Source organism: Balaenoptera ricei, chromosome 10 (assembly GCF_028023285.1).
Source record: "Balaenoptera ricei isolate mBalRic1 chromosome 10, mBalRic1.hap2, whole genome shotgun sequence".
In the NCBI taxonomy this organism is placed as follows: Eukaryota; Metazoa; Chordata; class Mammalia; order Artiodactyla; family Balaenopteridae; genus Balaenoptera; species Balaenoptera ricei.
The window spans coordinates 26,950,817-26,964,462 of record NC_082648.1 but is presented as its reverse complement, the minus strand read 5'-3'; the positions used below and the strand labels follow the sequence as shown (position 1 = coordinate 26,964,462).

Genomic DNA, 13,646 nt, shown 5'->3' with positions numbered 1-13,646 from the left:
GATTTTGAATAGACACTTTTCCCAAAGATATACAAATAGGCAATATGCACAAAAAGATGCTCAACATCATTAACTACCACAGGAAAGCAATAAAATCACAGGATGCCGCTTAATGCTCACTATGATAGCTACAATCAAAAAGACAAGTGTTGGTAAGGATGTGGACAAACTGGAACTCCTCCTATGCATTGCTGTTACTACTGAGAATGTATATGGTTCATCAAGAACAGTCTGGCAATTTCTCAAAAGGTCAAATATAGTTACCATATGATATGACAGAGCAATTCCACTCCTAGATATATACATAATATGCAAATTGAAAATGTATGTCCATACAAACACTTGTACATGAATGGTCACAGCAACATTATTCAGAATAGCCAAAAAGTGGAAACAATCCAAATGTGTGTTAATTGATGAAAGGAAAACAAAATGTGGCATAACCATACAATGGAATTATTACTTGCTAATAAAAAGGAATGAAATACATACATGCTTATCATGAATCAATCTTGAAAACATCACACTAGGTGAGAAAAGAGTCGTAAAAGATCACATATGACATCATCTATAAGAAATGTTCAGAATACACAAATCTAGAGACAAACTAGATTAACGGTTGCCTGGAGATGCATGGGTTGGGGGAGAATGGAGAGTATAGAGAATATATGGAGAGAATAATGAGTAGAGATTCTTTTTGGGGGCAATAATATGTTCTAAAAGTGATTGTGGTAATGGTTGCACACTATGTGAATATATACAAAACCACTGTACACTGTTAAGTGAATAAACTGAATTATATGAATATGATATATGAATTATATCTCTAAACTACAGTTTAAAAAAACAAAACATTTCCCAGTTGTTAGCACAGACATGGGCACATGACACGATGAGCACTAATGTAATTATAGACCTGGCAGAGCAACCAGACAAAAGACATGCTCTGTGCAAGTTGAAGCTGACTGGCTATATACCTGGAGATGTTAGGGCTACCCAATGAAGGGGGAGCTGTGCCTGAGAATGAAGTCAATGCCAAAGAGGACAGCAGAACTCAAAGACAGTGTCTCAAGTCTTTAATACTTTCTTTCAGATTCAAATGTTGGATCCAGCCAAACCTGAAAGTCAAGCCACATGAACTTTTTTTTTTTTAACACCTTTATTGGAGTATAATTGCTTTACAATGGTGTGTAAGTTTCTGCTTTATAACAAAGTGAATCAGCTATACATATACATATATCCCCATATCTCTTCCCTCTTGGTGTCTCCCTCCCATCCTCCCTATCCCACCCCTCTAGGTGGTCACAAAGCACTTTGCTGGTCTCCCTGTGCTATGCGGCTGCTTCCCACTTGCTATCTATTTTACATTTGGTAGTGTATATATGTCAGTGCCACTCTCTCACTTCGTCCCAGCTTACCCTTCCCCCTCCCTGTGTTGTCAAGTCCATTCTCTACATCTGTGTCTTTATTCCTGCCCTGCCCTTAGGTTCTTCAGAACCATTTTTTTTTTTAGATTCCATATATGGGTTAGCATATGGTGTTTGTTTTTCTCTTTGACTTATTTCGCTCTGTATGACAGACTCTAGGTCCATCCACCTCACTACAAATAACTCAATTTCGTTTCTTTTTATGGCTGAGTAATATTCCATTGTATATATGTGCCACATCTTCTTTATCCATTCATCTGTTGATGGACACTTAGGTTGCTTCCATGTCCTGGCTATTGTAAATAGCGCTGCAATGAACATTGTGGTACATGACTCTTTCTGAATTATGGTTTTCTCAGGGTAAATGCCCAGTAGTGGGATTGCTGGGTGGGATGGTAGTTCTATTTTTAGTTTTTTAAGGAACCTCCATACTGTTCTCCATAGTGGCTGTATCAATTTACATTCCCACCAACAGTGCAAGAGGGTTCCCTTTTCTCCACACCCTCTCCAGCATTGTTTGTACATTTTTTGATGGCCATTCTGACTGGTGTGAGGTGATACCTCATTGTAGGTATCACCTACATTTGCATTTCTCTAATGATTAGTGATGTTGAGCATCCTTTCATGTGTTTGTTGGCAATCTGTATATCTTCTCACATGAACTCTTAAGTTATGTGATCCAAAAAATTCTCTTTGGGGGCTTAAAAAAATTTGCTTATGATTTTTTGTTTCTTGAAACCTAAGTGGACAATATAATTTCTTTAACCACAATTTTAACCACAAGTTAAGATTTTATTTACAAATGAAGTCTTGTAATTTAACACATCTCAAGACAATCTTAGTGACTGTCATTAAATCTCTGCAATCACTTGAGACATTTACCTCAACAGGCTAGCCTCTAACACTGCCCTTCAATTTACAAGCACACTTAGCATAGCAAGCATAGACACACTACATAGCTGTCTGTCAACAAAGCACTTAGAGTTCTTCAAAGGTCCACAAGATTACATTTTTTTTTTTAAGATTACGCCTTTAGGGCTTCCCTGGTGGTGCAGTGGTTAAGAGTCCGCCTGCCAACGCAGGGGACACGGCTTCGAGCCCTGGTCCAAGAAGATCCCACATGCCGCGGAGCAACTAAGCCCGTGCGCCACAACTACTGAGCATGCGCTCTAGAGCCCACGAGCCACAACTACTGAGCCCGCGTGCTATAACTATTGAAGTCCGCGAGCCTAGAGCCTGTGCTCCGCAACAAGAGAAGCCAGCGCAATGAGAAGCCCTAGCCGCAACTAGAGACTGCCTGCGCGCAGCAACGAAGACCCAACGCAGCCAAAAATTAATTAATTAATTAATTTAAAAAAAACACGGCTGCAGGTAAAAACCAGAGTTGTCTGGTACTTCCTTACAAAAACAGAACCTCCAACATGATCTACAGTGAAGGGTCTAATCAACACAAACTTGATAAAGTGATTTAGAGCTCAAATGAGCAAACTGAATCTCCTGTTAAGACAGTGTTAATTTTCTTAGGCCATAAAATATATTTCTTCTCATGACAACAGCTAAGATTTATTAAGCACTTACCATTTACCAGGAGCTCTTCCAAGTGTGTTCTATCTACCAAACTCATTAACTTATCACAACAATCCTGTGAGCTAGGTACTACTGTTACCCCCATTTCACAGAAGATGAGAAAACTGAGGCAGAGAAGTTAAATAATTCTCCCAAGGTTGCAGAGATGGCAAGTGGTAGAGCCAAAATCTGAAGCTCAGCAGTCTGACTGCAGGGACCATGGTCTTAATCATTACAGATGATTTCCTAACACTACTTGGAGTAGTAGTTTTTTTTTTTACTTTACAGGATGGAAGCCCTGAAATGACCTCTTTGGCTTTATAGGTTGATATTTCAGGGAATGGTTCTCCCAGAGTTCTGCTCTGTGCTGCCTTCCTCCAACCCCATGTGCCACATATGATGAATTTAAAAAATAAAATAAGAGACAGACCATGTAGAGAATAATGTTAAGTAGACCTCTTCCTCAGTAACTTAGACCACAGTCACCTCACCATCATCTCCTATTCCTTTTCTTGCAAAGATGAACAACTGAATTCTCCATGCTATGCCAACCATATTTCTCAAGCTTTGACGTGAAATCCACAGCATCCTATAGTTTAATATTTAACCAATGCTGATTCAACTTAATAATTTTGTTCCACAACAGATAAATTAGAGTAGACTACTTAGAGGTGACACGCTTACCTTTAAATATGATATTACTCATTCATTACTGTATATGTTCCCATTTCCCCGTGTCAGTACCACTCCACAGTGCGTGTTTACTTCTTTGGTCCTAGGAACAGCAAGAAACATTTTATAACTGATAATAACTTAATATAAAACTTAAATATATAATATATAATTTAATACAAAATTTATAGTTGAATTTATAAAGTTCATATTAAATTTATAATAAAAATACACACTAATCTGTTTACTTGACATGGCATTGCTGTGCAAACTGTTCCTTAAGGTTGCACCAAAAGCAAACTAAGTTTACTGAATTCTTATTAAGAAGGCAAAGTAACAAACAGAAACTGGGTCTGCCTTAAAATACCATTCACTTTTTTTTTTTTTTTTTTTTTTTTTTTTTTTTTTTTACCATTCACTTTTTAAGTGATAATTCACGTGCGCTCCTCCTGGGCCACTATTATTTTATCACGCTAAGCAACACTTTAATTCTTTATTGGATTAGTAAACGAGAAGCCAACTGTACAGTAAAAAAAATAAGTAAAACCTTAACTCATGCATAATAACACTAAATAAAACTTAAATGTGGTTTACAGCTAACGCATTAAACAGAAAAATCCCCAAACAAGCTCTGCGACCCGCCTATTTAAATGCACCCAAGCTCATCCCCATCCCTTGCTGTTCTCTTTATTTTGAATACAGGCACTAGAAGTATTACAAATTATTTTCAGTGAAACGATTCTCCGTAAGCTTGGATCCTAAGGTCGTCTGCTTAGGGAATTCGCGTCCCTCGAGAACATCTAAAATCGGTACGCATTTGTGCATTTAAAAATGCCTCGAGGGACTAACTATTGCAGAGGAACAGAAAGCGTCTCCGGCTCAAGCTCGTTCGCGGGCCACTTGGAGATGCAAGCGAAGCAATTGTTTCGGGAGGTTCTGCATAATGGGGGTGGGGAGGAAGAAAACACTAGAAAAATAAATGCAAAACAAATATCTTTTTTTCAAGCCAGCGACAGGAATCAATAAAAACATAAGCCACTCTCACATCCAGCCTAACCAATCGCCTTGGAGTTTAACAAAATGCGTCCTCGTAGTCGGCACCCGCGACCTCTACCGTGAAGAGTAAGACGATCCACAGAAAACACCCGGCGAGGCGCCGCCCTCTGGGTCAGGCTCTGAGTCCGCGGCTCCTCCGGGCCAGCCCCGCGCCGCGGGAGGGCAGCGAGCCGAGCCCGGCGGGCCCGCCCAGCTCTGGGCGGCGGCCAGCGGGGCGCGCTCACCGCGGGCCCGAGGCCCGAGCCCCCGGAGCCCCCGCAGCCGCCACTCTGTCCCCTCCGCAGAACAAAAGCGCTCGCCGCCACACGCCCAGCCCCCGCCCGCAGACACCTGGACTCCCGGTGCTCCCAGCCCCGCCAAGACCAGTGAAGACGTGCGAGTGCCCGCCGGGAACCAGGCCCCCCCGCCCCCGCCACTTACCAACGGGAACGCAACCCAGCCAGGGTGAGCGGGGAAAACGCAGCGCCTCGCGGCCCCAGAGTTTAAGTCAACTCGGGTCCGCCTCCAGGGGCGGGTCGAGTTGGAGGCCCCGCTCCCGGAACGGCACAACCCCGCCCCGGGCGCAACGGCCGCTGCGAGACCCGGTCCCGGCGCCGGGGTCCTAGTGCCGATCGGATGAAGTAGCGTCCGGGGCCAGCCCCGCCCCCCAGTCATCTCCCAAACTTGCAAAGCTAGTTTACGTATCTGAGGAAGAAAACTCCAGCAGTGGCTCTCCACCTTTAACTTGCATCAGATTCTTTCGAAGGATCTGTTAAAAAGGGACTGAAAAGCACCACCTGCAAAACTGCCAATTCAGTAAGTCTAACTCCAGGCTGAAAATTTCTAACAAGTGGGACCATCCATTAACGCAGAGAAACCTTCTCAAAGAAAATGAAATAGACTCTTTTTGCTGGGGGATTTCTACAGGAGAAAGTTGTGAAAATTAATAAAGGGAAACCTCACCAAAATAGAGTTGGGAGGCCAGAAAGGGGAGCTCTCATGCAGTACAGTACCACTCCCAGTCAATTACAGAAAGAATTGTCAATTACAGGCCCCAAAGAGCAAAGATGTACATTGCAGTTCATACAAGAAATAGACTACCCCAGCAACTCAGCCAATGAGAAACTGTCATCACCCTCACTTTTCACCATGCACTTTCCTTCAAAAGAACCCCTCCCAAATTCCTCCTTTTTCTCTATAAAGTAACTTTCCTTTGTTTGTTGGACTTGCCTATGGCTTTTGCTATAGCTTGCTTGACCCAAATTGCAATTCGGTCACCAAGTGCAAACTGATACCGCTTGCCCCATGACAGGCCAATAAATCGAGAGACCAGGTGTTGGGACAAGGAATAGCGACTTTATTCAGAAAGGCAGCAGTCGGAGAAGATGGCAGACCAGTGTCCCAAAGAAACATCTTACCAGAGCTAGAATTCAGGCTTCTTTTAATACTAAAGGGGGAAGGGGTGTGGTTGGTTGTTGCAGACTTCTTGGTGCAGGCCAGACCCTGGAGGGGATGTGAGAATCCTTTGTTCTTGTAGCTGTCCACAAAGGTCTGGTCACCATGTTCCTGTAAACCTCCAACAAGACAAATGTTATTCTTTGTTCTGCAACTGTTTATCTCTATGTAAATGAAAAGTCTTATACCTTTAAAGGTCAAGCCTGGAAGGCAGAGCCTTGAGAATGCGCTATAAAGTACATTTCAGGCTCTAGGCAACATTTTTTTGGACAAAGGTGCAGAACCAGCATGACTAAGCACAGGCTACGGGGCAACAAAGCACAAAGGTTAGAGCTAAAGGTATCAGGTTTGTTCTTCTCTGTTACAATTCCTCTGCTATTCCGGAATAAACCCATTTTTGCTGGTAAAATAACTTTTATTTTTAAAGTCAACAAAGTAAACAAGGGAATCCAATCTGAGTGAATAAGAATGAGAAAGGGCAGAGTTGGTTAGTTCTTGTAATATGTAGGGCAGGGTAGTCCTTTGCCCTCTTGAGGTGTAGATCATGGCTCTGCACTCACTAGACATACAACTTTGGGGAAATCACTTAACCTGTCTCTGCTCAGTTTTCTCATCTGTAAATTGAAAATAACACTAACACTTACCTCATAGGATTGTTGAGATAGTTACATGAACTAATACATAACTAAAAGCAGCTCCCAGAACATGGGGTGGTGTCCTTGGCTCAGATAAGGGGTTTTCCAGAGCCTAAGCCACACAGGTCAGCAAATAGAAGTGAACCCAAGAAACAGGGAGTTTTGTTGCAAGAAAGTCTGACATGGACCCCACTCCTATACAGCCTAAGGAAGCCTTAATGCCCAGCAAGATTTAATGCCTGGGAAGCTACAACTCATTCTGAAATGAAGCAGCTGATCTCTCTGCTGTGTATCCTTGCCCCTGTTTGTGCTGACTTTCTCCTGTCTCCTTTAGATGAATAAAGCTTGTCTGATTTTCCAAAAGTGTGGTCTTTCCACCACTCCTAAAGTACAACTGACATTTGTCAATATAGCAGGCCTGAAGGGTCACCAGCAAGGAGACTTGCAAGGGGAGGACACAATCTCTAGAACCTGAAAGTTGTTTAATCAGGGGCTGGACTTTAAGTTGCCTTCTCTTTAAGGTATTTATAATTCAGTATGCTAAACAAAGAAACTTGTTATCCGACTGGTCAGGCTGGGGAAAGATTCCCCAAAAGATTAGATTGTTCTATGCTATGTCCCCTATCATAAATTACAAATCCTCTCCCTGTGTTTCACAATATTCAAAAGAAAGTCTCTCTTTAGTCAAATTACTTTGACTATAGATGCTATCTCAATCTTTCAAGAGCATAATACTTAGCCTCAGGCTTGTTAACTCCTAAACTTATAAAACATGTTTTAGAAAAGTGCATGACATCATTAGCATGTCTATAGTAAGAAATTTGTACAAAAGATGCCCATTATTCATTTAAGAGGTAAATGAGGTCATTGGTTTTCTTTTTCTTTTCTTGGTTGTCCCCTATATTCTGTTTCTCCTTCCTGCTAGGTACAAGGTCACTTAACTGGAGAATACATTCCCCAAGTCTCCCTTGCAGCTAAGTATTGCCACATTCTTACAATGACATATGAGCAAAAATGTTGTATGCAACTTCTGCCTAAAGGAATGTCTTACCCTGAAATTCCTCTTTCTCTATTTGTTTATATTGGAATATAGAAATGGCAGTAACCTAATTTCAATCTTAGAAAGGAAAACTATTCCTGAAGGCAGGAATTCTTTTTTTTTCTGGTGCTTTAAATCTCTTTGGCAGTTTGGTGGAGCCCATAGACCCCTTCTTAGAATAATGTTTTGGAATGCTTAAAATAAAATATATAAGATTACAAAGGAAATTAATTCAGTATGAAAGTTATAAAAATATTAAAAAAAACAAATGTGTGGTATGATAATATGTGTTTCTTTATTAACAAAATAAATAAGATCTAGTAGCAGATCTAATAACAACTGTGATTTTGGAAGTGATGGACATAAATGACATTTCAAGATTATCTGCATAATATAAGAATACCTTACCTGTGATTTTTATGGTGAAACATTTATTGTTAATACTGCTATATTTCTGTGTCTTTGTTGCCAACATTTATAATTGAAGGAAATGGTACATTTCAATAAAATGTTAGTGAAAATAGAGTTAATTGTTTTGCCATCCGAATTCATGGTATTCCTGAATTCTATCCATGGATATGGTAGGCATAAGTTTGGCCCCTGTGACCTTCACCTCCGGGTGTTACTCCATGGTTATGTTACTCACATACAAAAGGGACTTTGCAGATATAACTAAGATCACTAATCAGCTGACCTTAAAATAGGCAATTTAGCCTGAATTATCTGGGTCTTGGTGGGCCCAGCATAATCATATGAACCTTAAAACCCAGAAGATGAAGATAGGAGAGGAAGCCAGAGAGATGTGGCACAGGGGATAGTCTGAGAATGAAAGCATGAGAAGGGCTCAACTGTCGCTGGCTTAAATATAGAGACGGCCACATGGAAAGCATGAAAAGGAAATAAATTATGCCAACAACCTGAATGAGCTTGAAAACAAAACTCTGTGAGATAATAAGGAGGTGTTGTTCAAGCAGCTCAGTTTGTAGTAATTTGTTGTGTCAGCAACAGAAAACCAATATAATGGACTCCAGGTTATAACCTCTGCCCAAGGGAATGTTTAAGGAACAAAACAGAAGTAAACCGGGTCCTGAAAGTTCTGTAAAGAAGAGCTCTCCACCAGCAGGGACCACCTAGACTATTACTGAGAGAGAAGTAAAGTTCTATCTTTTATAAGTTGATTAAAGCTCTGGTTATGAAACAGTACTCATTTATGTGAAGTGTAGAATGAGGAAAGATCCAGACCAAGTCTTGAAAATCTCCAATGTTCAATGGCAAGGGAGGAAGATACGCCTTAAAGAGACATGGGAATAGCCAGAAAGACAGAAGAAAAACTAGGAGAATGATATCACAGAGGCAGAGAAAGAGAGCAGTTCACGTGAGTAAAAAACCTTCAGTCCTGTTAAAGACCAGGTAAGAATAAACTGGAAAATACCCTTTGGATTTGACAAGAAGGGGAATAATTGGAGACCGGAACCTGGAAATGCAGGTTCAGACCGAGGACAATGAAAACAATCCTGAAGAAGAACAGTTAAAAAGGACTTTCACAACCTGATTTAAAGATGTACTATATAGGGGCTTCCCTGGTGGCGCAGTGGTTGAGAATCTGCCTGCCAATGCAGGGGACACGGGTTCGAGCCCTGGTCTGGGAAGATCCCACATGCCGCGGAGCAACTGGGCCCGTGAGCCACAACTACTGAGCCTGCGCGTCTGGAGCCTGTGCTCCGCAACAAGAGAGGCCGCGATGGTGAGAGGCCCGCGCACCACCATGAAGAGTGGCCCCCGCTTGCCACAACTAGAGAAAGCCCTCGCACAGGAACGAAGACCCAACACAGCCAAAAATAAATAAATAAATTAAAAAAAAAAAAGATGTACTATATAATAATCAAGAAGTGTGATATTGGTATAAGGATAAACCACTAATTCCCCCTAATCCATGTGTACTTTAGTACTTTTCTCCATGCTCATCTAACCATATATTAATATACGTATAGAGAGATCTTACTCACCATTTTATTAAATAGAATATTGTTCACACTTCTCTGATTCTTACTTTATTCAACAAGCCATAGCAGTCCCTCCAAGTTACAGTAATAGCTCTAAGTCATTTTTAATAATTACCTAAAATTCATCATTACCTAATGAAACTCGCTTCATTTCCAATTTTTGCCACTTGTGAACAATCCATAAGTATTGGAAGGATTCCCAGGAGGAAAATTGCTAGGCTGAACTGTAATTTCAACATAACAGATATTGCCAGATTACATCCTTTTAAGGCTATAACTATTTTCAGTAATGCCAAGAAAGTTATTCTTTCTCTATCATTGACAATGGGTATTAACTTCTCAATCTATGTAAAGTGATCTCATTGTTGTGATTATTTGAACAGTCAAAAAGATCTGGTGTGTTGAATTACCAACTGGAAAACAAAATTCAAGGTCAATTTGGAAAACAAAGAACAAAAAGTGAGAAGGTAGCCACAGGGTTCAGCAATCAAAAAGGAAAATAGCTCAGCAATTCAGGTGCTAAAAGCTTTGAGTTTTGGGGCCGGATGCTGCTAATCAATCATTCTTTGTTGAAGCTACTATTCTTTTCAGATTCATGGTTAAGGGGGATGAATTCAACTGGCTTTTAAAGACTGCCCAGTTGTGTCAGGTCTGTTCATTCTCAGTGGGATATCCAAGGTGATATTGAAGGTTGTGAGAGACTGAAGGACATGAGTGGTCCTCTGATGTCCTTGTCTCCACAGCGGTTCCTCCTCACCCCTTCTTGCACATGACGATAGCCCTTACCTATCTCCCCCCATTCCTCTTGACCAAACAATGGCTACCAATCCACAAGAATTATTCCTCTATTTCCCAAGGAACCCTCTTCGGCCATCTATTCCCCAAATTGGCCACACTTCAACAGACCCCTCCTGCTAAAATGCCATCGTTTCACAGGTTAGACTGCTCATACCCAGCCTTCTCCAATAAATTCCAATCAGGACTGGACCCTCTGCTGCTCAGCCCCCAGCCACATCAAGGAGAACAGAACATGCCCGAGACCCCTTTTCATGTCCCCTCAAATTGCAAGGACTGGTTGCTTCAGTGAGCCCTGCTCCTGACCTGCTCTCTGTGTTGAAGAGCCACCTAAACATTTATCCTTTTTATTGTCTGTGGTGCAAGCCACTTGATTTGTTTTCATTATTCTGGGTTCTCACAGATGAACTGGGCTCGTAGTTCCAAGACGCTTTCCTGGCCCACTTATTCTTGTCTGCTCTTGTCATTTGAAAATGAGATCAAAGTTGTGGGGGTGAATAGCACTAAATGTTGGAAGCTCTGGTAGGATCTCACCAAGGATACTTTAGATCTTCAGTGGTTATTCTGGGGAACTTGGGATATGAATAAGATAATTCATTTGCTTGCCACCTTAGACACAAATGGTTGAAAGATTCCAAAAATTCAATCACCTGCATTTTCAAATGGGCATTGTTAGTAAGACAGTAGTAAGGAAGGGAATGGGGTTAAACCAGATTATATCATATCTTGCAGAAGTAGAATACCAGGCAATAAGAGAAATGGTAACATGCACTGGACAAGTTTATTTCAGAACCCCTCTATGTTCTGTTTACTGATGATTGGGGGAAAGGTAAACTATGGTTTCCTAGATCTTCCTGTGGAAACAAAGAATATGTCTCAGAAATTAATGATTTCAAAAGGAACAAAGAATGTAGGAACAAACGACTATTATCAAGAAAGAGAAGCAACCATAGCAAAGATAATAAATCAGTCATAAAGACTCCCAGTTCTGTTTCAAAGGTAAAGATCAGCCTAAAGCACATTCTTGAGCTGTTTTTCAGGATCCAAACCCCCTGGAGCACTCAACCACCAGACTAAGTGGAGCCTAAGAATTGATGATGCTGACCTTTGCTGACCCTCTTGACTTCACTCAATTAGGTGCCTGGATTTTGTCAACCTAGAGTAACCTCTGCCTCATTTTAACGCTAAAACCTCCACCCTAAGGGTGGGGATTGACACCATGTTTTGAACAGCAACGTCTGAGCCTATGGTCGCACTGGCAAGCGCATCTAGAACTCCACCTCTACATAGAAGATTGCACTCGTCCTTTCCTGAATATGCATGTGCCCTTAGCTTAAAACTTCCCTATCTTGCTGTTCAGAGAGACAGTGCTTTGAGAGCTATCTATCTCCCTGCCTCCTTACTTGTCACAAGTAATAAATGCTTCTGCTTTGATCAAAAGTACTTGGCATGTTCGTTGACTATGCACCCCAACCGACGGACCCATTGAGTCCGGCAACAGCATGAAGAGCACCCTAAAAGAAAACTCTAAAGTTCCTGCCATTAATGATGCCTCAGGAAAGGCTAATAACAATGTGGAGGATCTAAAATCCAACCTTAAAATCTCTTCTCCCTCTCCTGATCCAACCCTAGATTGACTTTCCTCCTTGACCCCTGTACCTTACCTTCCTCCTCCTCCTTATTCTGTTCATCCTCTTCTTCCTGTACCTTCCCTAGATCCTCTTCCCTGTTCTCCATTGCTCCTTCTTAAACATACCCCTTTCACTAAACAATGTACCTTCATAATGTCTTATAACATAGGTAAAAATGATGACCAAGCTTGCTGGCCTTATACCTTTAAACTTTGGTCAAGGAGTTCCCTGGCACTCCAGTGGTTGACTCCCTGCTTGCATTGCAGGGGGCGCAGTTTGGATCCCTTGCCAGGGAACTAAGATTCCGCAGGCCACAAGGTGTGGCCAAAAAAAAAATTTTTTTTAAATAAATAAGTACATAGACTTTGGTCAAGATCAGGTTTGCCTAATGTAGTTAAGAACTTTATGAATCCTCCTAAGGAAAGAGGGAAATTTACTGAAGAATTTACAGTCATCTTAGAAATTTATAGTATGGAATCTCCGATCTCTACCAGTTAGTTCATCTTTTTATGAGACACAGAGATGGGGAAACGCTAATAATGGGTTGGCCAAAAAGTTTGTTCGGGTTTTTCCTACCCAATATACTGTGTACCTCTTTTGTTATGCTCTCCAGATAGAAAGTCTTGAAGAATTGATTCCCTCCACCTGCTGACAGTATTAGCAAATGAGGGACATAACTTTTCAAAGGATAAACTCCAATTTTCAGACCAAAGTGCATTATGCTGGTCATGACATCGTCATACAAAATGGAAAGTCTCTTTCCCTTCTGAGAGTGGAAGTTCTTCATAACTTTACCTGGCTAATAACCAAAGCATAATTTAGAAGAGTTCTTGACTCATGGGATATTGTAGACATTGGATTCCTGACTTTCTATACTGGCTGCTCCTTTGTATGACCTTAACTAGTTGACACACCTGAATCCTTGCCCTGAATAGATTCACTACTCTTGGACTCCATAATTATCATAAATGTTTCTTTCTATTTGTATAAAAAAATCAGGACAGACTCTAGGGGTCTTAACAACAGCATAATGGAATCAGAGACCCATTGATTATATCCCCTCATTTTGACCCCATAGCAAAAGCCCATCTACCTTGTTTGGGTGCAATGGCAGCAGCTGGTTACTTAGCCTTAGTAGCTGCATTTAACCTCATGGTCCATGGTGCTGTTCAGACCTTATTTTTGATGAAAATACATAGCATTTTTCTGTCTCTCGATTGACTTCCTAAAAACTCATCTCCTCTCTCCCTGCCCATATTTCATCCATTGCAGGAATACTCTAGACCCCACCACTTTTCTGCCTCATTCAATGGAAGGCAAACCTCATAACTGTCATAGGCTTATTTGGGAATTTACCTGCCTCACTCTGACTTCTTAGAAACTCCTTT

General features: G+C 41.3%; 1 protein-coding gene across 7 annotated transcripts in view; it reads right to left on the bottom strand.

Annotated features, from left to right (window-relative positions):
• The window catches only part of RESF1 (retroelement silencing factor 1), a 74,520-nt gene extending 69,274 nt beyond the window's left edge, over positions 1–5,246 (bottom strand). For 5 of the 7 annotated variants that reach the window (XR_009505339.1, XM_059935613.1, XM_059935611.1 and 2 more), the window contains exons 1-2: positions 5,142–5,246; positions 3,678–3,768 (exon numbers count right to left, since the gene is read on the bottom strand). The gene's annotated coding sequence lies outside the window, so the exon portion shown is untranslated. Of the gene's footprint in view, positions 1–3,677; positions 3,769–4,710; positions 4,786–5,051; positions 5,082–5,141 lie in introns of those variants that run through there. The other 2 variants (XM_059935610.1, XM_059935609.1) reach the window with 2 other exon arrangements.
• Positions 5,247–13,646: the final 8,400 nt, after the last annotated feature.